Below are 27,991 nucleotides of genomic sequence, written 5' to 3' on the forward strand. Positions count from 1 at the left end.
AACAAGGAATAAAAATGCTAAAAATAACAATAATTTGTAAAAACTGAAAAGAAGGCGGGAGGACAGAACGATAAAAAAAGAAATGAACGCACTCCATAAGCTAGAAATCCCAGCTACAATTCATTTGCTAGGAGAGCCACATAAAAAAGAACAGAAAACGTAACATTGCAAATGGTGAGAAATAATAAAAGCAAGAAACGTTTTCGTTTTATATAGCAGTCAAAGACTATAAAAAACCCCAACAGCAGCACACAGCTCATCCAGGAGAATATACGAAAAATCCCTGTGGGTGAATTACATTTGGATGGAGCTGAGAACTCATAAACAGAATGGGCATCAAAAGATGCTGGTGAAACAAAATATAACAAAAAGCTCGAAGAAAAATAGACGAACAAATCATCAGCATCAATGGTAGCAGAAGTAGCAGCAGCAGAATCCAGCAAATGGCATTGGCTTGACTGGAAGGCAAGCAGGCAGCTCCATTGGAGTTTTCATCCTCAGGCAGCCATACTGGAATATAATGACGATGGATGCCTGCCTGCCAGCCAGTCAGCCTCAATGCAACGATGATGAGCTGCAATGATGAAGTCTAGCTGAGAAAAAAAGCGAGCGACAATAAATGCAACAATAAAAAACTGCTTTTAGATTTTTGTTATTCTGTTTCTCTTTTATTTGTGCAGAAGACTAAAACAAAACAACGATAGTAGAAAACGTCACCGAGTTAGTTGGGCTAGACGACAACGCCAACAACGTCGTGGAGGATGACGACGACGAGTATAGACAACGCTGGGTCGTAGCGTCTGACTAAAACACATCCCATTGAAATTGATTGAGAAAGGAACTAAATGGAAAAGCGGCATGAAAACAAACTGTGCGTTGTTTTTCTTTTTTAATGTTTTTTTTTATTTTTCAGTTTTTTTAGCACGATATATAACTCAGGCCAAAAAACGCCCTTTCAAATACACTCGAGGAAAAAAATAAAAGAAAATGCCTCAATAGTAGTAACTGAGGCCTGATTTTTTTTTATAGAAAAAAATGCCTCAGTAGAGCCCTGAGGCCTGATTTTTTTCTATAGAAAAAAAATGCCTCAGTAGAGCCCTGAGGCCTGATTTTTTTCTATAGAAAAAAAATGCCTCAGATGCTGAGGCCTGATTTTTTTTGTATAGAAAAAAAAAATGCCTCAGAGGCTGAGGCCTGATTTTTTTTTCTATAGAATAAAAAATGCCTCAGTGGCTGAGGCCTGATTTTTTTATTCTATAGAATAAAAAATGCCTCAGAGGCTGAGGCTGATTTTTTTCTATAGAAAAAAAATGCCACAGAGGCTGAGGCTGATTTTTTTCTATAGAAAAAAAATGCCACAGAGGCTGAGGCCTGATTTTTTTCTATAGAAAAAAAAGGCCTCAGGGGCTGATGCCTGATTTTTTTCTATAGAAAAAAATGCCTCAGTGGCTGATGCCTGATTTTTTTTATAGAAAAAAAAATGCCTCAGTGGCTGATGCCTGATTTTTTTTTTCTATAGAAAAAAAATGCCTCAGGGGCTGATGCCTGATTTTTTTATAGAAAAAAATGCCTCAGAGGTCTTTCTGCGGCCTGATTTTTTTCTATAGAAAAAAATGCATCAGTAGTTTTTCTCAGGCCTCATTTTTTTCTGTAGAAAATAAGTAAAAAGCCGAAGAGGGCCGAACTTGGAATACCCTCCACCATTTCGAACGAATTTGCAAATTCTCAAAAACAATAAAATCCGTTAAAAATTCTGTTAAAATTTTAAATATACCGAATGTAGCTGTTATATTAGGGTCTATACGACGACATGGACCTACATAGGTAACTTACGGCATAAGCCATTACAATATTCAAATGCGAAACTTAAAAAAAATCGGTGAAAATGTAGCTAAAATCATCAAAATACCGAATATCTGGGGGCTATACGGTGACGTGGACCTGCAAAGACAATATTCTCTCATAGGATGTAGCATGCGTTACGAACTTCAAATACCAAATTTGAAACAATTTCGGTAAATAATGTCGCTAAAATAATCAAAATACCGAATATCGGGAGGTGACGTTATATGGCGCCTATACGAAGACGTGGACCTGCAGAGACAATTTTCTGTCTAAGGCTGTAGTATCCATTTCGAACATCAAATACCAAATTTGAAACAATTCCGGTGAATAATGTCGCTAAAATCATCAAAATACCGAATAAAGGTAGGTATCGTTATATGAGGACAGAATATCGGGAGGTACCGTTATATGGGGGCTATACCAAAACGTGGAGTTACATGGCCCATTTTAAATACCAAAAGTCCTGCAGGCATAATATGCATTTCAGTAAAATATTATAAATCTACTTCATTTCGTTCGGTAGCTAGAGTGATTTCCTCAGACGGATAGACGTACATCACTAAATCGACATAGAACCCCCCCTTTCTGGGGTCTAAAATGTGTATTTCGAGGTGTTACAAATGGAATGACAAACTTAATATACCCTCCATACTATGGTGGAGGGTATGAAAATGCTTCAAAGGATAAGGAGAGTTTTTAAAAAAAAAATCTGTTTTTTTTTTGAGTGTATTCCTAGATGAGGTTGGAAAAGCCCTGAATGCAACGAACTGCATGACTCCAAAACTGCATCATTGGTGGGGACTAATGTTCTAGTATTGCAAATGCACAAAATGCATGAGGATGCCGGGCGCTGCTGATGCCGTTCCTCATGAAAATGATGATGCTGTTGTTGTTGTTGCTGCTGCTGAATGGTGGATTCACCATACAATCATGGGTGTCAGCAGTCACTTGGTGTTCTGGAAATCTTGTTTAGCTGATGTTCAAGCAATTTCTGATGCATTGTATAGACGTGGAGGTTGTTGTTGTTTCTGGCGTGTTTTTTTTTCGCTCCATGCCTTTTGCACTCGTGTTAATGACCCTTCTATGCCTTGGCATGGCAGAGGGACTAATGGCAAGCGCAACTGCTGCACCTACTCTACACCTCTGCTCAGACATGGAGACCATTTTTTTATGACAAAAAAGAAGCAAAAACAAAGACATCCTTGCAAGACATGGTTGTATATTTTTAAAACCGTTTCTTTTTCTTGGTTCTCCATCATATTCTGCAATGCTCTTTGGAGCCAACCAGCCAACGTCACAGTAAGAAGGACCCTTGGAGTGCAGAAGAAGAAGAAGAAGAAACAGCACATACATACACACAAATATGCGTGTGTGTGGGTAGGTTTGTGTCTGACATCTCTCGTAACAAGGGCCATTTCATGTGTCATGTTTGTTAATCTTCGGAAATGTTTTGTTGTATTCTTGGAGCTTTTTTTTTGTTGCATTCAATCTTTCTATAGATGAGCGACAACCAAGAAAGGGAAAAACCAAATTGAAGAGTGAATCGAAAATCGTCATCGTCAAAGTCAGAAAAGAAGCAGACCAAAAATAATGGTAAGCAGAATGTATACAAAAAAATATTCGCCTGTCTTCTTTGCTTGCCGGCTTTCGGTTGTTGTCGTCGAATAACGCCCTACGCTTCCTCTTCCAGCATCCCACTCATCTACCATCACTTATTGTGTTGGGCCATAATTTAGGTGTTTATTGTTTATTTCCCTTTCAATTTAGGAGACTGCGTATTAAGATAAGGAAATTCAAATTGAAGAAGAGGAAAGAGATAAACATGGAAAACATGGAGCAATATTCCAAGGTCTAAAAAGGAAACAATGTCCTTAGCTTCAGAGAACGATTTTTTCCGATAGAAAACTTTGATACTTAACTGCTGAGGACTACTTTTTCCCATAGGGAATTTTTTGGTCCTCAGCTGCTGAGGACTACTTTTTTCCATAGACGAAAATTTGGTCCTCAGCTCATGCTGAGGACTACTTTTTCCCATAGGGGAAATATTGGGTCCTGCTGGGGACTACATTTTCTCATAGGGGAAAGTTTGGTCCTCATCTTCTGCTGAGGTCCATTTTTTCCCATTGAGAACATTTGATCCTTAGCTGCTGAGGTCTACTTTTTCCCATAGGGGAAAATTTGGTAATCGGTTCCTGCTGAGGACTACTTTTTCCCATAGGGAATATTTCGGTCCACAGCTACTGCTGAGGACTACTTTTTCCCATAGTGGAAAATTCGGTCCTCAGCTGCTGAGGACTACTTTTTCCCATAGGGGAAAATTTGATCCTCAGCTGCTGAGGACTACTTTTTCCCATTGGGAAAATTTGATCCTCAGCTTCTGAGAACTACTTTTTCCATTAGGGAAATTTGGTCCTCAGCGGCTGAGGACTATTTTTGCCGCTTGGGGAAAATTTGGTCATCAGCTGCTGAGGACTACTTTTTTCCATAGCGAAAAATTTGGTCCTCAGCGGCTGAGTACTACTTTTTCCCATAGGGAAAATTTGGTCCTCAGCTGCTAAGGACTCCTTTTTCCTATAGGGAAAAATTTGGTCCTCAGCGGCTGAAGGCTACAGTTTTTTCCTCACCTTTTTAATAGAAAAATTATTGCTTTCCCCACATCTTTTTCCTCAGCTTTTAAGGACAACTTTGCTGTATGTCCTCCTCTGCGGAGAACAATTTTTTCCATTAGAAATATAAAGGTGTTAAAAATTTTTAAAACAAACTCATTCATAGTTCAAAGTTTCCCCCAAACGCTAAGCTCCACATCCAAGTTTCCACCATCCAAACCATTCAACTTCCAAGTCATAAGAGAGGGACGCTGCAGAACACCAAATTTTCAAAAATCCCTCCAAAAAAAAACAAATCAAACTAAACTATAGGTGGGTTGTAGTTACACGACACTCGTGTGGTTGTCTACCTGGCTGGCGGATTGGAAGTTAATGTTTTTTGTTGTTTTTGTTATTATTGTTTTATTCGATTGTTACAAGGTGTTGACGTCGATGATGTTTGGCACCGCTGGCTGGCTGGCTGACTGTATGAATGGGTGGTTGAGGCGGGTTGACTTGGTGTGGTTATGTTGCTCGTGTCAGTCGAGGAAAGAAAAACCTACATTGATTCACTGACTTTTAAGATACGCCATGATTAATAAATTCGTTAACAAGTCATCGATGTTGTTGGTGTTATTCTGTTTTGTTGTATGACTTGCAGGCTTTAGGAGAGTAAAGAATAAGTAATGTTTTTCGGATGATTTGGGTGGTTTATTTGTGAACTGTTAGTTGTTATGTTTAAGATATGGCATAAAACATAGACCACCATTGCGGATCTGGATTCAGAAAACAAAAACACATACCATAAGAATGTTCCTAGAAATCCACAGTCATATCGTAGTAAAACCGTTTTACATTCTTGCAGTTCCGGATCAGATTACATGTCAATAGGTCTTCTAAAGGGCCTTTAAAGGGCAGCAGGACATCATTTCACCCCTGCCAGATGAATTACAAGTTGTGATGAAAAAACTGCAACCAATTTCAGACTGCTGTCATTTCTAAGCCATTCGTCCGACAGCTGTTAAAATTATTCCAGTGACAGCTCATTATGTAGCTTACAAGCGTACAGAAACATTTTGGTGAGAATTTTCCAGAAAAAAAATTATTCGTCATGGAATTCAAGCGTGATATGATATTATATTATATATCATATATATATTTGGCTGGAGAACCACAAGTGGCTATCGTTAGAGCACTCCAGCATTTAAATGTGAATAAATCTTTTGTGTCCCGTAGCATAGCTCGTTACCCTGATACTGGTCACGACGTCAAGGAAGTGGACGGAAGAAAACATCAAGATCAGCAAAAATGGTTCGAAAAGTAAACAAGCGACTTGATCGAAACCCGCGTCGCAGTGGCCGAAAAATGGCTCGTGAGCTGAACATATCACAATCTTCCATTCGGAAAATATTGAAAAAAAAAACTTACACCGCAACAGAAAGAAAATAGACTCAAAAGAGCTAAAGAGTTGCTTCGCTTGGCCGAAAGTGGTGAACTGCCGAATTTGGTTTTCTCCGATGAGGAAACATTCGTTGTCCAGCAGTTTGTAATCAAACAAAATGATCGTGTTTACCTGCTAAAGAGGTCAGCTGAAAATGTGCACCTTTGGTTGGCCACAAGAACTCAAGCGCCGGCCATGGTGATGGTGTGGGCTGCCATAACAGCCAATGATCGCTCTCCGCTCGTATTAATCAACTGTGGCATCAGAATAAATGTCGAATATTATCGCGAAAATATTCTGGAGGGTTTACTAAAGCCTTGGGCACGCAAATATTTTGGCCGAAGACCTTGGACATTCCAACAGGACTCAGCACGCGCCTCCCAAGTTTGTCTATTGTGTCTGGAGTATTTTGGAAAGCAAGGTTGGCAGTAAAAAATACAAAAGTGTCGATCACCTCAAGCAAGCGCTTCCCCGAGAATGGGTCAAAATACCGCAGAGCAACATTCGGGCAGCGTGTGACGGTTTCATTGGCCGTTTGAGGGCCCTAATTCGTGCCACAGATGACCAATTCGAACAAATCTAAACTTATTCTAAAATTTGATGTTATTTCCGACATTTTTAAAATTAAAAACCAGTAAAGAAAGTCCTAAAGTCGGACGGGGCCGATTTTATGATACCCTACAACACTTTGCTAATTTAGTTGAGCTCCACACAACAATTAAAAGTTTTTTATGGGAGAATTCAATCATACACCCTATGATTATGATTATAATTTAAAATTCAAAGGACTAAATATGCCAAAGCATTTGTATCTTTTAAATTCGGACTTGTATTGCCCATTTGGTGCAAAATTAATTTGAAATCAGATGAAGATATATATGAGAGCTATATCCAAATCTGAACCGATCTCGATAAAAAGATATTTCTGAGCTGTATTTGATATGTTTATCTGAATACCGTTGTTACGGAGTGCATATTACGGCTGTGGGTAACAAATACAACAAATCGGATGAACAATATATATGGGAGCTATAACTATATCTGAACCGATCTTCACCAAATTTGGCATACTAGCTTCTAGACTCTTAGACTAGTCGTAAGTGCCAAATTTCATCTCATTTGACCAAATATTAGACGTTTGGTGCACAATAAAAAGTAAATCGGACGAAGTTATATATGGGAGCTATATCCAAATCTGAACCGATCTCGATAAAATTTAGCAAAGGTATTTCTGAGCTGCATTTGATATATTTCCCCAAATATTGTTGTTACAGAGTGCATATTACGGCTGTGGAGGACAAAAATAACAAATCGGATGAACAATATATATTGGAGCTATAGGTATATCTGAACCGATTTCGATCAAATTTGGCATACTTATTTTTAGGCCTAATTTGGTTGTATGTGCAAAACTCCATACTATTCGGGTTGATATTACACGTTTGGTGCACAATAGAAGGCAGATCGGACGAAGATATATATGAGAGCTATATCTAAATTTTTACCGATTATCTCCAATTTCAATAGGGTTCGTCCTTGGGCCAAAAAAATATTGTTTGGAAAATTTCATCTCAATCGGATAATAAATGCGACCTGCATTTTGTTCACAAGAATACATGGACAGACGGACGGACAGAAGAACTGACATGCATAAATTAACTCAAAAAGTGATTCTATGCAGATCATCAAAAGGAACTATGGGTCTATCTCGTTTCCTTTTGCCTGTTACAAACAAATGCACAAATACATAATTCCCTGACCACCTTGTGGTGTAGGGTATAAAAAGTAAAAATTATGGCATTTGACTTTGCTGCAGTTTTTTTTTTTTTATTTCACCCTGTATTTTTGAGTACAATTAAAAATCACTAATAGTTCTACTTGCGTCAGATCAGGCGACGTTTTTTCGGATTTTTTTTTTAAGTCCTAAATATTAAACACTTAAGTTTTATTGTTGAATATTTTTAAAATAAAGGTAGTTTATTACTAGGGCTACGATAATCAGATTTGAAATTCAGTCCGCTCTCTTTTTTTAGGTACCAAAAAAATAGCATGCCGATAGGGCGCATCTTGAAATATAAATGTAATATGACCACCGGTCTTCAAATATATACAAAAGTATGTATGGGTGAAAGATGTGCTATCCTCCTGACTCATCTCTTGTAAGCGCTACATCCATATTGCATTTCTCACCTTTTTTTTTCTTCTTTCTTGGTGGCGAACTCAGCGGGTGGGGTGTCCCCGATAAAAAATCTACATTAAATTATTTTGTTAATTAAAATCATTTAAAAAACACTTTAAAAGCCATTGAGAGGAAAGCGAAAGTCAAACTCGTTGCCACATTAAAAACAAAACTCAAAATCAATTCCCACGAGAGAAATTGCATTTTTCTAATTATCAAAATTGTTGAAGTGTTTTCTTCGTTAATTTCAAAATTGAATTGAACAATTAGATTACCTTAAAAGTTAAAAGAAATTATGAAAAATATTTTTTTTATTTTGGAATGCCATAGCATTTTTTATTTCAAGTGGCATCAATGATGAAGATGATGATGGGTAGTCAAGATTGGATAGATTGTGTGGTGGTTACGACTCGACCACAAAACTTCTTCCTCATTGCACAGCAAATGAATAAAAAAAAAAAAGTTTCAACAGAGACAAAATACGAAAACAGTCAAATAGACAACAACACCGACAACAACAAGACATTCCAATAACAAAGAAGAAAATGAAAAATATCTACCCACAGCTTTAGATTGCTCACAAAAGATAAACTTAACAGCCAACGCCGACTGACTTAAGCGCTTTCATTTAAAAAGCCCACCATGTCCACATCTCTGTCGCACTGATGATTAGGGAATTTTCCTTTCCAGACTTTCATTGGTGGCATCTTCTGGTTTTTTTTTATACCCTACACCACTAGGTGGTCAGGGTATTATGTCTTTGTGCATTTGTTTGTAACAGGCAAAAGGAAACGAGATAGACCCACAGTTCCTTTTGATGATCTGCATAGAATCACATTCTGAGTCGATTTATGCATGTCCGTCCGTCCGTCCGTCTGTCCGTCTGTCCGTCTGTCCATGTATTTTTGTAAACAGAGTACAGTTCACATTTATTGCCCTATCCAGATGAAATTTTACACAAATCATTTGTTTGGCCCAAGGACGAACCCTATTGAAATTGGAGATAATCGGTAAAAATTTAGATATAGCTCCCATATATATCTTCGTCCGATTTGCCTTTTATTGTGCACCAAACGTGTATTATCAGCCCGAATAGTATGGAATTTTGCACATACAACCAAATTAGGCCTGAAAATAAGTATGCCAAATTTTATCGAAATCGGTTCAGATATAGCTATAGCTCCCATATATATTGTTCATCCGATTTGTTATTTTTGTCCTCCGCAGCCGTAATATGCACTCTGTAACAACAATATTTGGGGAAATATATCAAATGCAGCTCAGAAATACCTTTGCTAAATTTTATCGAGATCGGTTCAGATTTGGATATAGCTCCCATATATAACTTCGTCCGATTTACCATTTATTGTGCACCAAACGTCTAATATTTGTCCAAATGGGATGGAATTTGGCACATACGACCGAATTTAGTCTAGAAGGTAGTGTGCCAAATTTGGTGAAGATCGGTTCAGATATAGTTATAGCTCCCATATATATTGTTCATCCGATTTGTTGTATTTGTTACCCACAGCCGTAATACGCACTCCGTAACAACGATATTCTGGGAAATATATCAAATACAGCTCAGAAATATCTTTGCCAAATTTTATCAAGATCGGTTCAGATTTGGATATAGCTCTCATATATATCTTTATCTGATTTCAAATTAATTTTGCACCAAATGGCCAATACAAGTCCGAATTTAAAAGATACAAATGCTTTGGCATATTTAGTCTTTTGAATTTTAAATTATAATCATAATCATAGGGTGTATGATTGAATTCTCCCATAAAAACTTTTAATTATTAAGTGGAGCTCAACTAAATTAGCAAGGTGGTGTAGGGTATCATAAAATCGGCCCCGCCCGACTTTAGGACTTTCTTTACTGGTTTTTTGTTTTCTTTTTTGTATTTTTAACTGTCATTTCTGGATAACCAGATGAGATATTTAGGCAGTTGGAAGGGGGGGGGGGGGGGTATGGGACCGATGAGGAGAGAGATACCCTCAGTGTCACCGGGTGAGTGAGTAAATAATGTTACACAATAAATCGATTGAATTTTTGTTTAAAAAATATTACACTGTGCAACAGAATAAAACTCAGTAGTTTACGAAAGTAGAGCCAAATATAGAAGACAAGCACATCGGCGTTTCTAAGTTTTCCTCGCAGCTTCCTCGATACGACCAGTCTTGAAGTCAATGTTTCTTGAAGTATTTCAAAGCTCTCTATCAATATTCAAAATCTCAAAATATTGAGGTCGCCTTGTAAATGGGCTTATAAAAGTTTGTTCTAAGAACCCGAATTTGCGGGTTGCGAATTTAATATACAAACCGAGTCCTCTCAAATCCCCTTTGGAACTTTTCACAATCCAGACTGGCTGTTAGGCAGGAAAATTATAAGAAAATGTAAAGTGAATTCGGAATAAGAGGCTAAATTTGTCGAAAATATAAAAAATATTTTTTATAAACCAGAATTGATGATATATTTTTAATGGTACATATTAATCATACAAATTACTTTTGTTCGGAGACTCATAATGAAATTTGATTTAGGATATTTCTTCATTTGATATTTTCCCTAAAAAATGAATTGTTAATGAAGATTTTGATCCAGTATAAAAACGCTTCAAATTAATAGTAAAATCGAAAATACATAATTTTCATTTGTAATATGTAAACTTAGAATTTATTTTTCTAAAAAACCTATTATACCCAGATTAGTACTGAAATTATGTGTAGAATATATTTTCTTTTGTCACTTTTCCAAAAAAAATTATGTCGTAAGGGAGATTTTGTCTCAGAATCGAAACGTGTTGAAAAAGTAGTAAAAAAACGAAAACACATTTTCACTGGTACAAAATATTTAAATTTCGAATGAAATTTTCGTAAAAAACCGATTAAACCTAGATAAATGGTTTATTCGGAGATTTATATTGAAATTTTGTGTAGAAAATTTCTTTCCTCACACTTTCCCCAAAAAATTAATAATTAAGGCAAATTTTGATTTTGAATGGAAAGGTATTGAATAGGTTATAAAAAAACGATAAAATAATTTTCGCTGGTACAAAATATATTAATTTCGAATGAAATTTTCTTAAGAAATATTAAACCTACATAAATTGTTTATTCCGAGATTTGTATGGAAATTTTGTGCAGAACATTTCCTTCTTTGACTTTTTCCTTTGACATTTTCACTGGTACAAATTATATTAATTACGAATGCAATTTTTTTAAATTATTGTACCTAGGCTCATTCTGAGACTCATAATTAAATTGTATGTTAAATATTTCTTCCTTTAACACTTTCTGTCTAAAACGAAATTTTATGTTACTTTAATGTACCAACTCCAAAATGGATCAAGGAAAAATTTATCAAAAATTTTGGAATACTTTCGCGTTTTTTGTGGCTAAAGTAATGCAAATATTTTCTTGATTTATAATAGAAATACAGATTTCTTTTCTTCAATGACTTATAGTGAAATTTGATGGAGAATATTTTTGTCTTTAACGTCATCCTTTTAAAATGTTGGTTGCTTTGTTGGAGAATTTTGCAAAAACTCACATGAAGTACGGCTTTAACCCTAAAGTGTATTTTTATACCCTCCACCTTGGAAAGGAGGGTATATTAACTTTGTCATTCCGTTTGTAACATCCTTAAATATTCGTCTTAGACCCCATAAATTATATATATATTCATAATCAGCATAAAATTCTAAGTCGATTTAACGATGTCCGTCTCTCTGTCTGTCTGTCCGTCTGTCTGTAAGTCTGCCTGTTGAAATCAGGATACAGCCCACATTATTTGACGTAGAGCGCCAAAATTTAGCAGAGCAATTTGCATTGTGTCTAGGATGGTTGGTATTGAAAAGGAGATATATCGGTCCACGTTCTGGTATAGTCACCATATAATGGTACCTCCCGATATTCGGTATTTTGATGATTTATGCCACATTTTTTCACGGATTTGTCTGAAAATTGGTATTTGTAGGTCATAACGGGTCCTAGTTCGTGTGGCGAAACATTGTAATTATAGGTCCACGTTTTGGTGTAGCCCCCATATAACGGTACCTCCCGATATTCGGCATTTTAATGATTTTTAGTTCGTGTGGCGAAACATTGTAATTATAGGTCCACGTTTTGGTGTAGCCCCCATATAACGGTACCTCCCGATATTCGGCATTTTAATGATTTTTGCCACATTTCTTCCAATGTTTTTTACCCTAAGGTGGAGGGTATTAAAAGTTTGGCCCGGCCGAACTTAATGTGTTTTTACTTGTTAATATTTATTGATCTCTGGTGTTTAGGATAGATTAAGACCTTTGATGTGTTCTGGTACTTATAGTAAAAAAAATTAAATAATTTTGTAGAATATGTTGACTTGCTACGATCCCGGTTAAATCGGGGTTTTAAACATATTTTGGAAAAATGGCCAAAAAGATCCCTTTGAAGACCAGCCTTAGGGTTAGCATATTCTACCAAAATAATCTCCGTAATGTTAACCATAATTATGGCGAAGACACTATATACCTCAAATGTACAGATTCCAAGGTACCTTAATCCGAAAACTTCAACAATTGTAGAATAAGGGTGAACTTAAATCAAATTTTAATCATAATTTTTTAACAAGTGAAAGAGCAGCTAAGTTCGTCCGGACCGAACTTTTAATACCCTCCACCATATTGAAGGAACTTGAAATTTTTCAAAAAAAAAAAAAAAAAAAAAAAAAAAAAATCCGAAAATTACCTCTTAAATGAGGACTATACGAAGATGTGGACCTTCATACGAAATTTTTTGTCATAGGCTCTAGCATCCATTACGAACTTATAATACAAAATTTAAAACAGTTCCAGTGGATAATGCCGTTAAAATAATTAAAATAACAAATATCGGGAGGTATCGTTATATGGAGTTGGACATGGCCCATTTACGAACTTATCCTACCTAAGCCTTTTAGCCTTCTATCTCAATTGATTACAACAGACACACGGACAGAGGGACGGGTATCGCTAAATCGTCTTAGAATTTTACCCTGATCCTGAATATATATACTTTGTAGGGTCTATCATGAATATTTCGAGGAGTTACAAACGGAATGACAAAGCTAATATACATTCAATAGAATGGTGGAGGGTGTAAAAAGACACCTTTGTCGACTCGCTTGCGGGTTAACATATTCTACCAAAATTATCTCTGTTTTTTACCCCTAATATTACCAAAGATACTATATACCCAAAATAGACGGATTCCCAGAAATCTTAATTGTCCCCTCTATTTAGGTTACTTTGCGATGTAAACTTCTAATAAACCGATACACGTGTCTTATATGTTTACCTCTACTTTCATAATCACTGGCTGATTCCTGAAATTAGAGAAAGAATTAATTTTGTCGCGCAGTGTTGTTAACATTAGAACAAAGGTAAACCGAGTTATACGACATTCTGACACCCTCTGCCGACAAACTCACTGATTCCTTCTAACTTATTTCCATCCCATTTGATGTAAGGCTGAAATACATCTGATTTCACACTTTGCCACAATCAAAAATGCAAATTATGAATAAATTGAAACAAATTTAGCAGGATTAATATAAAGAACAACTTCTAAGCAGATTTAACGCCAAAAAATGATAATTCAGTTTAGACCAAAAAAAAAAAAAAAAAAAAAAAAACGCCGTACTTTATCATTTCACAATCATTTCGAACTCGTGCCATAGGAATATAACACAACATAATACCATAAAATATTGTGAACTTCGTTTTTTTTTTGTGGCAAAAAAACAACAGTTATTTATGACTTGCAGAGCACCTAAGGTTCACAAAAATTAAAGATGACTTTTCTAAGAAAATTTCCAAGTTTTAGCAGCAGCGGGTGGGCAGGATTTGAAATTCTTTGATGCTGGTAGGTAGGAAGGTAGATAAGTATAAGTTATATCATTCTGGAGATATTTGTTTTCGTTGTTGTTTTCGAAATCCTCCCGAGAATAAATGTGATACTTCACTCTAAGTTCTGCTCTGATGATGAAGCATAAATATTTAATATTCCTCTAAAACTCACAAACATCGACTTGATGCCTTCCATAAATCCTCATAAATTATGAGGCAAAAAACAGCAACACAACAACTGTGCGACAACAGCGATTAAAATTCATAACCAACAAAAAGTGAACAACAATATGCCGAAAGGAGATGTTTGTGCTGTCCATGCTGTGGTCGCTCGAAATCGAAATCATCCAAATTCTTCCTCCACCCTCCACCCATGAAAAATATTTCGCGTGCTGCCACAAATCTAAATGAATACAAAAACAGGATGGTCGCCAAAACAAAATCATTTAACATTCATGAATATTGGCAAATGCAAATAAAAACAACAATTTGTTGTTGGTTTTGGTATTTTTGGTGTTCGTTTTCCACAATCCGGAAATTAACTTTAAATCCACAAAATATACACAAAAATGAAATAAAATTGGGGGATAACTTTTGTAGGTATATTCCCGTATGATTAGCCGTGTTTTGAGTAAAAATTTTCGTACTCAAATGTTAATAATGGGAGCTTAGCAATATGGAGAAAAAATTATTTGAATGGCATTTTGGAGTGAAATTTGTGGTAAAAAATAAATAAAATAAGTGCATAAGTTTGTCTCGAGAAAAGGATAATAATAATATTGTAGTACTATATAAGAATTTATAAAATAGCTTTAAAGTCTCTACGAGTATTGGAATTGTTTTAGGAAAAGTTACAACAATTTTCAACTTACTCATATAAATTGAAATATTTTGGAAAATGCCATACCTGTAAAGAAAAAAAGTTTTAGATTTTTTCGAATTTAATAAAAAATAATTACAAAATACTATTGTTATATCTATATATATAAAAATCAATTGTTGTTTGTTGGTAACGGAATCAGTTAAAAACGGCTGGACCGATTTGCATAATTTTTTGTACAAACGTTCGTCATACCCCGAGTTAGGTTTTTAAAGAAAAAAATATTGACCACGTCTACTTTTACGCCCACTATCTTTATTTATCTAAAATCCTTATATTTGCCAAAATAATGAAGATATCGGTTTGAGAATTGTTACATGAGATACTGTTGGCTTTCCATCCAACCCTAAGTACATATTTAGGGGCTGAGGAACGCGCTGTTAAATCTGTCTCTCCATATGTAAAAGAAAGTTGTGTTAGTTACTACGCTTATAACATAAAGACCGCCGGTCTGATTTTAACGATTCAGATAAATTCGGAATTGCCTCTTGGCGGAAAAGCATAAAATCCAAAAAAATCACATAAAAATGTGAAATTTTGAACATTTTCATTTTGACTTTTAAAATGTACAATAGTAATGTTTTATTTTGCATGATTTGTTTTCGTTTTGACTTACTAATTTCGAATGTACATTTGTAGTGTTTTTTTTTTTTTTTTTTTTTTGGAATTCCAAGTTTTTTTGGGTAGTATAAAGCGACAACGGATAAAAGTATTATTTATAGATTATATGTATTTATTGGGTAATACGAATAATATCAGAAGAGAATAAGATATGAAAATTCTTAAATCAGGAAAAATCGAAATTTTTTCAATGGAATCGAATTTCAAAATAATAGTACATTCTACAGACAAACTTCATAAGGACCTTTAAAAAGATTGAAGATTATTTTTATTTGAAGATTATTTTTATTTTTTCAATTCTTTCTTTTTTTATATTGAAGTGTACATTTCTTATTGTTTTCAATTCTGAATGAATAATATTAAAAATGAAATGAGTGCGTAATACGATGTTAAATGGCGATCTTTCATTTATAAAATTGGCATCTAGCTTTCAACTCCAGGGCCTTCAGCTGGAAGATGCGAACACATTTATACAAACAAAAAGACCGAAAAAGCCTTATGGTGTTCACTTCAAAAAGTGGACCTGCTTCTTTCATATGACAATAATTCGACCAATGAGAACTCAAAATGCAAAATACATTGGGACTACAATCCGCGAAATACTGACTATAAAGGACGCAAAATAGTAGAGCGAATTCCTTCCAGAAATTTTTTCTAAACATTCAAGATACCTTTAATCGCTTTGGCAGGTCATGATATGGAATAACCCGATTTCAAGTATATTCTACATTTTAACCATATTTTTCGTACTAATTTGCCTTATGTTGATAATTTAAAAAAAAAAAAAAAAAAAACATCCTTGCAAGAAATGATCACGTTTTGGTATCACCATCATATGATTTAAGGTATTTACGGGGTCTTGGCCACTTTTTCCATTTTTTTGGCCCGTATTTGACATCTTTGTTTCTAAGGGGGGAAGAAAACCTCTTCTCATAAATTTTTTATTTTTCGGAAAAGGACCGATCTTCGTTCTGAGGCTACCTAGGCTAAAAAATCCTTGGGTAGAAAAACTTCTTACAGATAATTATCCACATAGGCATTTATGTAAGTATAGTCCCCACATTAGTATACCCCCAAGTCCACTTTCCCAACCAATGTGTGGTCAGAAAAGAAAATTTTGTATTCTATTGAATTTGTAACCCCCAAGAGAATATTGGTTGGGAACGTAGATTTGGGATGTACGTCTAGATGAAATAAACTCAGAAATTTCAATCTGGGACTCATTCAGTCGGAAATTGTGGCAGAAACATGAAAAAATACGAAATTAGAAAGTAACACGAGACCGAGCATTTCATTAATCGTCATTGAATTACGCTACGACGAAAAATGTGGACTTTATTGCATCTCCACCGCACAATTTAAATGACAAAAAATGTATGCCCATCTCACGGTAATCGGAGCAAAAGAGTATTTTTTTGGCTATTCTGACAACATTCTGTCTTCAAGTATGAGGTGGACAAAACTGAATACCACGCAGTACGGGATTTTAAACGTTGGAAAACAATAATAAAAATTGTGCTGAATTATCACATTGGGCTATTATAGATGTTCTTTATCATATAGGTATTTAACGCAAAAATTAATTTATATTTAGTCATGGAGTCATTACTTATAATCAAAATTAGAGTCATTATAATGGAGTCATTGCTTATGACGAAAATTATGCCGCTTAAAAAAGTCAGATCTGTGATTTATTATGCTTTAAAAAATACGCATTAAAGTCTAAAAGTACGGGCCGGCAACGCGGACCGGGCCAGCTAGTAAAGATATAATAAAATTATTCATTTAATTTGTTTACTTCTCTTTCGAGACGAGTTTAAAAAAACTCAAATTTGCAATGAAAAGGAAATCCAGAGAGACACCATACACTCTCACCACTATGCGACGCGTTTAGTCTTAGCTTAGGCGGCTCTTTAGACATATTTGGTATGGATGATGACATACAAGGGACATTATTTTTATTCGATAAGGAAGGCATACGAATTTAACGCCAGAACAATCCAAGTTCAACTCTAGTTTTACTGGCAAAATCTTTTCAGAATAAAACTTGTTCTACTTTAAAACTACATTACAAGCTTTGTTCTGCTTCTTTTCCACTCCATACTTCCTCCATTTTCCGAATGAACACAATACATCACTGTCGTATATAGGACGGGGCCTCCTCCATTAGAAATGGTAAAATTTTCTATATTTTAAGTGAATTTTCTTGAAGATCTCATTTTTTTATCTACATCTGTGGATTCTACCCGTGTCTCAAAATGTCACTTTAGCCTTTAAAATACCGCAAATCGTGAGGTACCTTTATATGGGAAAAGATAAAACATTTTTGACATTTTTTTGTGTATATTGTATTCAGAATCCAAAATGCCAAAATATCTGTTGATTTTTTTTTTTTTTTTTTTTGCAAAAATCTAGAAAAAAAACGCTCAAATTGGGGTTCTATGGGAGCTTTATCAAAAACATGTTTAATGATTTGGCAAAATCTCTGGACAAATCTTCACATTTTTTTTCATAACAATATTTTTAAATCATTATGAAGGTACTGTAAAAAATTCAGATGGATTAGCTGTATAGAAATATTTTTGTCACACGATCCCATATATGTGGGACTACCGTGCGTCGGTGCCATAAATCATGGGACTCTGAGTGAAATTGTTTTAAAAAAAGGCAGCCACGCATCGGAAACCTAAAAGAACTTCTATAACTTCAGATTTAAACAAAAAAACCTACCATTTAAGTGATAAAGTTTTACCAATAACATAGTTTGTCAATTTATAGAACTTCATCGTATTAGGCGGATGTTTTAGCAAGTGTCCGCTTTTTCGTCAGCGACAAGTCCATCATTTAGTCACAATTGTAACTGGAATTTCCTTTGCGTGAGAGATATCCTTGCATAGAACTGTCAATATAGGCCTAATTTTGGTATAGGTCCCAATATAACTGTGCCTCCAGATATGCGGTATTATGATGAATAAGGTGACATTATTTCCGGAATTTTCCAAATTTCGTATTTAAAGTTCCTAATGGGTACTACAGCCTATGACAGAAAATTGTATATGCAGTTCCAGGACTTCGTATAGCCCCCATATAACTGTATCCAAGGATTTAAGGATTTTAGTGACTTTATTCACCGGAATTGTTTCAAATTTCGTATTTGGTGTTCGTAATGGATACTACAGTCAATGACAGAAAATTGTCTATGCAGGCCCAAGTCTTCGTATAGCCCCCATATAAACGTACCTACCTATATTGGGTATTTCGATTATTTTAGCGACATTACTCACCGAATTGTTTTAGATTTCTTAATCGAAGCTCCTAATGGGTGCTTAGCTGCTTTTTAGTATTTTTGTTAATACTAAAAGTAAGCAAAGGCTTAGGCGTACGGACACGACCATGTGATACCCTACAACACTACAATATATTGGAAGCTTCCTTGTGTCCAAATCCATATTAGAAGATTTCGTTTTTGAAATAATGTCATAGTGCCCTGCCCTGATGTTACCTTTAGCTTTTTGACCAGGGACACTGGTCCAATGTTTACTCACTCCGAAGTGTTTTTAGGTATTCCAAACAATTTACAGTAGAGTTCTGATTCATTTTCAATGGTCAATAAAAATACTAGACTTCTTCCCTGTCCTTAACTCCCTCTCCCCTCATGCGAAATGACCTGTCAAGTGTTTTTTTTTTAATTGCGACCTGTAGAGCGACTGCAAAATCGGGAAAATTTTTTTGCTCCATTTCAAGCCCTAAATATTTTGCGATCTGACCCTAACCCAACCTCCATTTTAAATTTGATGAGGATCAGGCCACAATTGCAACCTGTAGCGTGATTACAAATTAATATAGGCAGGTGGACAAACGGACATGCATAGCTAGATCGACTCAGCTCGGCGGAATAGGTAGACCCTTATATGGTTTCCTATGACGGGGACCAATATTTCGAGGTGTTACATAATTGTTGGCCCAATCAAACTTATAAAAAATTCACAATTTGTTCAGTTTGACAACAATTTATTATTAAAACTTCATAAATCGTACTCAGACCTTCAATAGTTTAGATATTATTCAAGTTTTTACTTTTTCATAAAGTTTTTCATAAAGTGTTAACCGTTTACACCAAAGAATCTTCAAAATCTTTCATTTTGAAATTTACCGATGAAGATATCAGTAATACCATTGCACAATTGCAACCACATCCAATTTTCCGACATTGCACAGTTGAACCACACCCTTCACCCAAAACCATTTTTTTCAATTTAGTACTTTTCGAATAACTATAGTACGCATTTCCAAACCCATCTCCTGAACTCACCCTCAGATACCAACATTGACCTAAATATCAAATTTTAGGATTTCAGCTCTGTAATCTCCCCCATTACCAAACTTAGTAACATTTAGTACAATTATGGTACGCATATCCAACCATAGATAGCAACAATCACATTTATATCAAAATTTTGGATTTAAGCTTAATTTCTTCACCAAATGCCCATTTCCCTCTATATCTCAATTGCAGACACCAACTGAGACCTCAGTGTCAAATTTGAGGATTGCATAATAACACTTAGTACTTTTCGTACAAATATAGGCCGCATTATCAAGCCACCCACAAGTCTCTGTCTCAGATACCATTAGTAATCTAAATATCAAATTTCAGAATTTTATCTCTATCCCTTCAATACCATTCAGTACTTTTCGCACAATTATGGTACATATTTCAAAACCCACCGTCGTATCTCAATTACAGCTAATATCCCTTCGACCAATACCCAATTTGGTATTTAGTACAATTAAAATACACACTTCCAAAACCATCTCCAAATGTCCAGTTGATACATAAACAGCGACCTTAATATCAAATTGTACATATACCGAATTTCAAGTTTTACCTCTATTCGTTCACATAATACCAAATGGTACCATTTCAGAAGTTTAGTACAATTTCAGAACTTTTCCTAATCTTAAAGTTAGAATTTCCAAAAATCGTTTGGTACATCAATTCTGCACTCCATCAGTAACTACTATTCCAAATTTCAGAATTCCAGATCGCCACGTTTGTCCAATATTCCCTCGCCCAATACCACCTCCATTTGTCCAGGTTACACACGATCAGCGACCCTAATATCAAATTTCAGATTTCAAACACTATCTATTTAACCAATACCAAATATAGTACTATTTAGCTCATTCCGTTTGTCCAATAGAAAGTATTGAATTTTTTAATACATTTTAGTAATAGTTGATTTAGAGTGAAAAAAATTTCCGAGAATAGATTCTACCTATTCAGAGCAGGAAATGTTAAAATGAAGTCGATTCCATTGGTAATTGTTGTCGAACCAAATAATACTAACGTCACAACAAAAATGTGTGATTTAATTCAGTTACAGAAGCATAAAATTATTGACCCACATGTGTCTAATTATTCATACATAAAATCATCCAAATGAAATATTGGAATAAAAAGCCCACAACCCTAAACAAAAGATAATTCAAATGTTTTGTTAAATATTTAAGTATACATTTAAATTATCATACTCTCTGCGCTGCGCAAAATTTCATAACATTTTTTTTGGCTAAAAACAAAACACATCATTTAATATTTGGTGGGGAGGGGGTGTAGGTGTTGAAATTCACCTTTCTCACTATCGCTCTCAATGAATGAAACACATGCTAGCTACACAAAAGCAGAAACAGCAGTAGCCGCAGCGGATGTTATGAATTATGCCAAAAACCATGGCAAATTATACTTGTCCAGGTCGTGCTAAAAAAAATTGGCGAAAAACAAAAGAGCTCCATGGTTAGACTTTATGCTTAAATGGACAAGATATCAATAGTCAGTCAACAATAGCTCATCCGAAACACACACACTCACACAGACACAATCATCAGTGGCGGCTGAAGCAGCAGCAGCAGAAGCTGGCTTGACCATTACCTAATGATTTCCTTCTCCCCTGGTGAATAACAAAGCCAGCCATGGCGATCTGCCAAAAACCCAAAACCACAAGCATCCTTTCTCCACGCACCCCCCCCCCCCCCACACACACCGAAATGGAACCACACAGAGATTTTGGAAATGATTCGACATACATACATATCTCCCTACTATTCTATGATTTAATCAAATTGTTGTTGGTGTTTTTGCTGCTAATGATGATGATGGCAATGCTGCTGGTTAGGAAGGTGTTGTTTTAGAGTTCAATGGCCACAATATCAAAAATAGAAAAAACATATCAACACTCCCCAAAAGAAAGCCAATAAAAAAACCAAAAAATAAACAAATAAAATACACATCGGAAACAATCATTGATAGAAGTTTGGCAGAGAGAAGAGGAACCCTCAACTTACCCACAATTAACACCATCTTTAGTTCAGAATTTTTAGAGGTTGAAAACCAGCTTTGATGAGGTTTCTTTCAATTCCAAAAAAAAAAGATATAAATCTCAAGATTCACACCTTCGTTCTTTTCATTTGCCATTCCAGCAGCTTTTTTTGGACGCCCTTGAATATTGTGCTCTATCAGCCATTTAAGCCACCCGACCGTTATGTCTTTGTAAACAAACATTTTTGATTTTTTTTTCTTTGTTTTATTATTTTTTTTTGGTTACGAAAAATAAACTTCTTTTTTTGAATCGAAAAAATAATGGTTAATAAAAAATGGCAATAAAATTTTTTTGATTGTCTTTCCAAAGCCTGAATGTTGTTGGGGCAAAGTTTTGAGCACCTTGTTTCCTTTTTTGTGTGATATATTGGAATTTATTTGAAATTTTTCTTTATTGAAAATTTTGATTTCTAGAAAGTTTTATTCGTTTCCTGTTTTCCAAACTTTTCGCAATATCCTTCGAAGGAAACATATTGCGAGTTTTTTTCAAATAAGACTGGCCAATGTCAATCAAATTGAAAATTGCAAAAGTTCGAAAGGGGAGTATTAAAAAGGGCAAATACAGAAAAAAATCGTAATGAAACATTCATAGATATGACAGCCGTAGCTATATCTGATTTCCTTACTTTTAGTTTTTTTTTTTTTTTTTTTTTTTGCCAAAATCCATGGTACAATAAAAAGGTATGGTAGAGCTACCAGCTGATTACAATTTTTTTTCTAAGTGTGCCCGACTTATGCCAATTTTGTGTATGTATTTATTGTTTTGAAAAATAAAAACAAAATATTTTCAAAATCAAAGAATGGAAGAACCTTAAATTGCGGGGCGCTCGCTAATGATATTAACCAAATTTGCCACGGAATTGAAAGATTGAAATCTTAGGATCATATTTTTGAGAGAATATCCAGGCATTTCATTCATCTTTCGAGCTATTTGACTCATTTTAAAAATGAACAAAAATATCAAATAAATGAAAACAACTTGTTGGATATAATTTTGAATTATTCTGACAGGAAGCGGGCATAGCATCAGGGCTGTATTTATGTAGTTTTATGAAGCTGTTCTACCTCCTTGTTGTACCATGCCAAAATCCGTCTTGATTTGGGATGAGAGCACAATAAACATGAAATCTGATTAATCCAAATCCGAGTCAATTTAGAGAAGTCTCGTCACGCAACTGATGTCAAGAGGATGACCTTTAAGGAAATTTTGTTTTGCAAATGATACTAAAAGGTACCAAAAATTTAAATCACTCTGCTAAGCAAACGGATAGAGCTAGAAAATTAAAAGGAGGGTTATTGATGGGGTGTAGGATTGGATTAAGGCGAGCCAAAGAAAGTCCCATGTTCACCCACACAATTGTAAACAACTAAAAAAAAGTTGTAAGTTCTGAAAAAATTTGGGAGTTTCAAAAAAAAAAAAAAAAAAAAAAAAACTCTAATAATCTTTATAATACGAATATAGCCGTTATATGGAGGTCTATATGAAGACGTAGACCTGCATAGGCAATTTTCTGTCACAGGCTGTAGTACCTATTACGAACTTCATATACGAAATATTACAACAATTCCGGAGAATAATGTCGATAAAATCATCAAAATACCGAATAGGTATGATATATGCAACCTATACGAAGATCTGCACCGGCAATTTTTGTCATAGGCTATAGTACCCATTACGTATTCTAAATACGAAATTTCCAATAATTCCGGTTAATAATGTCACTTGAATCGTCAAAATATCGAATATGGGTCGAGGGGGTGTACAGTTGTATGTGGGCTATACAACATCGTGGACCTATATAGACGTTTCACTCCCAGGTCGTAAAGTGCTTAGAAAGAACTTTTAGCATGGATTTTTAGACAATTCCATTGAAAAATGTAGTTAAAATCATAAAAAAATACCGACTATGGTACCTCCCGATATTATGTGGGAGATACACGATATCGTGGACCTATATAGACAATACTTTTTCAGGGTGTAAAGTACTCAGAAGGAACAACTTTTGTGGATTTTCAGATAATTTCACTGAAAAATTTGTCTACAATTATCAAAATACCGAATATCGGGGGGTACCGTTATAGTGGGGCTATACGATATCGTGAACCGATCTTCGTACTTGACCTGCCTGCAGAAAAAAAGACTTATCTGCGCAAAATTTTAGCTTCCTATATTTAATCGTTTTGGCTCTCGAGTGATTACGACAGACGGACAGAGCTAAATTGTCTTAGAATTTTACGCTGATCAAAATACAGGGTGAGATGAAAAAACTGCAACCAACTTCAGACTGCTGTCATTTCCAAGCTACTCGTCCGACAACTGTTAAAATTATTCCAGTGACAGCTCATTATAATGCTTACAAGCGTACAAAAGCATTTTGGTGAGAATTTTCCAGAAAAAAAGTTATTCGCGATAGAATTCAAGCTTGATAGTGTGATTTCTTTATATTTGGCTGGAAGACCACCACCACTGGCTATCGTTAGAGCACTCCAGCATTTAAATGCAAATAAATCTTTTGTGTCTCGTTCCATCGCTCGACTTTAAGGAAGTAGACGGAAAAAAACAGCAACATCAGCAGCATTGGCTCGAAAAGTAAAAAAACGACTTAATCGAAACCCGCTTCGCAGTGGCCGAAAAATGGCTCTTGAGCTGAACATATCGCAATATTCCATTCGGCAAATATTGAAGAATAAACTCGGGGTAAAGCCATTGAAATTCCAAAAAGGGCAAGAAATTAACCCGCAACAGAATGACTCAAAAGAGCTAAAAAGTTGCTTCGCTTGGAAGAAAATGGTGAACTGCCGAATTTCGATCTCTCCGATGAGAAAACATTCGTTGTTCAGCAGTTTGTAAACAGACAAAATGATCGTGTTTACTTGCCAAAGAGGCCAGCTGATAATGTGCACCTTCCGTTGGCCATCAGAACTCAAGCGCATGCCATGGTGATGGTGTGGGTCGCCATAACAGCCGATGGTCGCTCATCCGCTCGTATTTATCGACCGTGGCATCAGAATAAATGCCGAATATTATCGCGAAAATATTCTGGAGGGTGCATTAAAGCCTTGGGCACGCAAACCTTTTGGCCACAACCTTGGACATTCCAACAGGACTCACACCATCGCATTTAGCACACGCCGACCAAGAATGGTTACAAAATAAGATTTCTCTCCTCATTTCCAGCGTACAATGGCCACCAAAATCTCCGGATACCAATCCGTTGGACTATTGCGTCTGGAGTATTTTGGGAGGCAAAGGTGGCACTAAAAAATACCAATGTGTCGATCACCTCAAACAAGTGCTTCGCCGGGAATGGGCCAAAATACCGCAGATCAACCAGAACTCAAGCAGCAATGGTGATGGTGTGGGCCGCCATAACAGCCGATGGTCGCTCTCCGCTCGTATTAATCGATCAGAATACATGCCGAATATTATGGCGAAAATATTCTGGAGAATTTAATAAAGCCTTGGGCACGCAAATCTTGGACATTTCAACAGGACTCAGCACGCGCCACCCAAGAATGATTACAAAATGAGATTTTTATCCTCATTTCCAGCGACCACCAATGGCCACCAAAATCTCCGGATACCAATCCCTTGGACTATTGTGTCTGGAGTATTTTTGAAGGCAAGGTTGGTACTAAAAAATACCAAAGTGTCGATCACCTCAAGCAAGCGCTTCGCCGGGAATGGGCCAAAATACCGCAGAGCAACATTCGGGCAGCGTGTGACGGTTTCAGTGGCCGTTTGAAGGTCATAATTCGTGCCAAGGGCGACCAATTCGAACAAATCTAAACATATTCTAAAATTTGATGCTATTTCCGACTTTACATTAAAAAAATGTAAAAATTATGGCGTTTGACTTTGTTGCAGTTTTTCTTTATCTCACCCTGTTTATCTCACCCTGTAAATTTGGCAAAGTTTTTTTTTTTTTTTTTTGAGATGTATTTGATATATTTTTCTGAGTATCGTTGTTACGGAGAGCATATTACGGCTGTGAAGGAGAAATTTAACAAATCGGAGGAAAAATATATAAGGGAGATATATCTGTATCTCAACCGATTTCCACCAAATTTGACACACTTGTTTTTAGTCTCAGTTTGGTTATATGTGCCAAATTTCATCCAATTTGGCCTAAAATCGGACGAAGATATATATGTGGGAGCCATATCAAAATTTGGAACCAAATTTCAATAGGTTTCTTCCTTGGGCCAAACAAATGATTTGTGCCAAATATTATCTCGATCGGACAGTAAATGCGACCTGTACTTTGTTAACAAAAATACATGGACAGACGGACGGACATGCATAAATCGACTCTGAATGTGATTCTATTCAGATCGTCAAAAGGAATCATGGGTCTAACTCGCTGCCTTCTCTATGTCACAAACAAATGCACAAAGACATCATACCCTGACCACAGAGTGATGTAGGGTTTAAAAAGTGGGAATCATAATTTAATAATTAACAAGTAAAAGCTGTAAGTTCGGCCGGCCTGAACTTTGTATACCCTCCACCATTTGGTACAAATTTGGCAATTTTCAAATAATTAAAATCCATGCACGGACAATTTTCTGTCATAGGCTGTAATATCCATTACGAACTTCAAATGCGAAATTTGATACAATTCCGGTATATAATGTCGCTAAAATCATCAAAATACCGATTATCGGGGGGAACCGTTTTATGGGGGCTATACGAAGACGTGGATCTGACAATTTTCTTTCATGGGCTGTAATATTCATTACAAACTCCAAATACTAAATTTGAAATAGTTCCGGTAAATAATGTCGCTAAAATCATCAGAATATCGGGGGAACCGTTTTACGGGGGCTATACGAAGACGTGGTCCTACTTGGCCCATTTTATGTCTTATGCTGTAGTATCCATTACGAACTTCGAATACCAAATTTGAAACGATTTCGGTAAATAATGTCGCTAAAATCATCAAAATACCGAATATCGGGAGGTACCGTTATATGGGGGCTATAGGAAGATGTGGACCTACATGGCCCATTTTCAATACCAAAAGTCTTGCAGACATAATACACATTTGAGTAAATTTTTATCAACTTACTTCATTTCGTTCGGAAGCTAGAGTGAATTCCACAGACGGATAGACGGAGAGACGGACGGATCGTTAAATCGACATATAATTTTATGCTGATCAAGAATATATATGGGTGTCTTTGTGGGGTCTAAAATGTATATTTTGAGGTGTTACAAACGGAATGACAAACTTAATATACCCTTCATTCTATGGTGGAGGGTATAAAAATTCTAAGTTATCATTTCCTTCAAGACCCTCCCATGCAACCAATACAAAATTAAACAACGGCCATTAAACCCCAGCAAACAGCCAACTAAACAACTTTGAACTTAACCTCATATTCATAAATTTAGTACGAAAAAAATCTCAACTTCAAACGTTATCTTAAGGTACTTGAAAGAGCAACAACACTAACAATAAAACAACGTCGAACCCCATTGTTAATGACTTTGAAGATTGTTAGATTTTTTTATTGAAACATTTGTCAAAGAAGCAATAGATTTTTGCCAACTTCACTTCCTTTGAAGAAAAACAAAAAAAGATGCTTTTTTTGCCACTTTTTTCAGTGGTGCTGGATATCCACAATGGCAGAACAGTTTCCTTCTCCTTTCCATTGGTGGTAGCGGTGGTATGGACCATAAATCAAGAGAAAAGGTCAAATGAACTGCTTGAGGGTATCGCTTTTGTGTTTGTGTTTGTTTTTTTTTTTTTCTCAATACCGGGTGTGTTTTTTCTTCCTAGTTGGAGCTGGTTGTCTGAAATAATCCTGTTGGAGGAAGTTTGGAAGTTTTGTGGTAAAGGGCTGTGTGAAGCATGAAATTCGGAGTTTCCTTCTTTTTTGCTCTTTGGCCACACCGTCCGAAATCATTAAAACAAACAACTCGACTGAAGGCAGAACACAAAGCAGATTCAAATGTTCTTTGCTGAAAGGTCGTAGATAAAGTGTCCGCTTGACATTGCATCCATCGAACATTGCAACATTGTTGCAAGCCATTTGGCAGTAGGGAAGATAAGAAAGCCCTTGTCCAGAAGAGAACAGTGTTTTTAGGGATGAGGTGTGGAAGTTATTTAAGACAATTTGAGATAGGACCAAAGTGTACTTCCAATTTTAGTATGGAAAGCTCAAGTTCGAACATT

At 35.7% G+C, this 27,991-nt stretch overlaps 1 protein-coding gene across 5 annotated transcripts in view; it reads right to left on the bottom strand.

Annotated features, from left to right (window-relative positions):
* Positions 1–27,991, bottom strand: part of LOC101899274 (mucin-19) — a 465,697-nt gene that overhangs the window by 355,034 nt on the left and 82,672 nt on the right. Inside the window, exon 1 of one of the 5 annotated variants that reach the window (XM_059128460.1) lies at positions 21,776–22,046. The exons of the other annotated variants lie outside the window; for them this stretch is intronic. The gene's annotated coding sequence lies outside the window, so the exon portion shown is untranslated. Of the gene's footprint in view, positions 1–21,775; positions 22,047–27,991 lie in introns of those variants that run through there. 5 annotated transcript variants of the gene reach the window in all.

Source organism: Musca domestica, unplaced genomic scaffold, assembly GCF_030504385.1.
Source record: "Musca domestica strain aabys unplaced genomic scaffold, Musca_domestica.polishedcontigs.V.1.1 50, whole genome shotgun sequence".
Lineage (NCBI taxonomy): Eukaryota > Metazoa > Arthropoda > Insecta > Diptera > Muscidae > Musca > Musca domestica.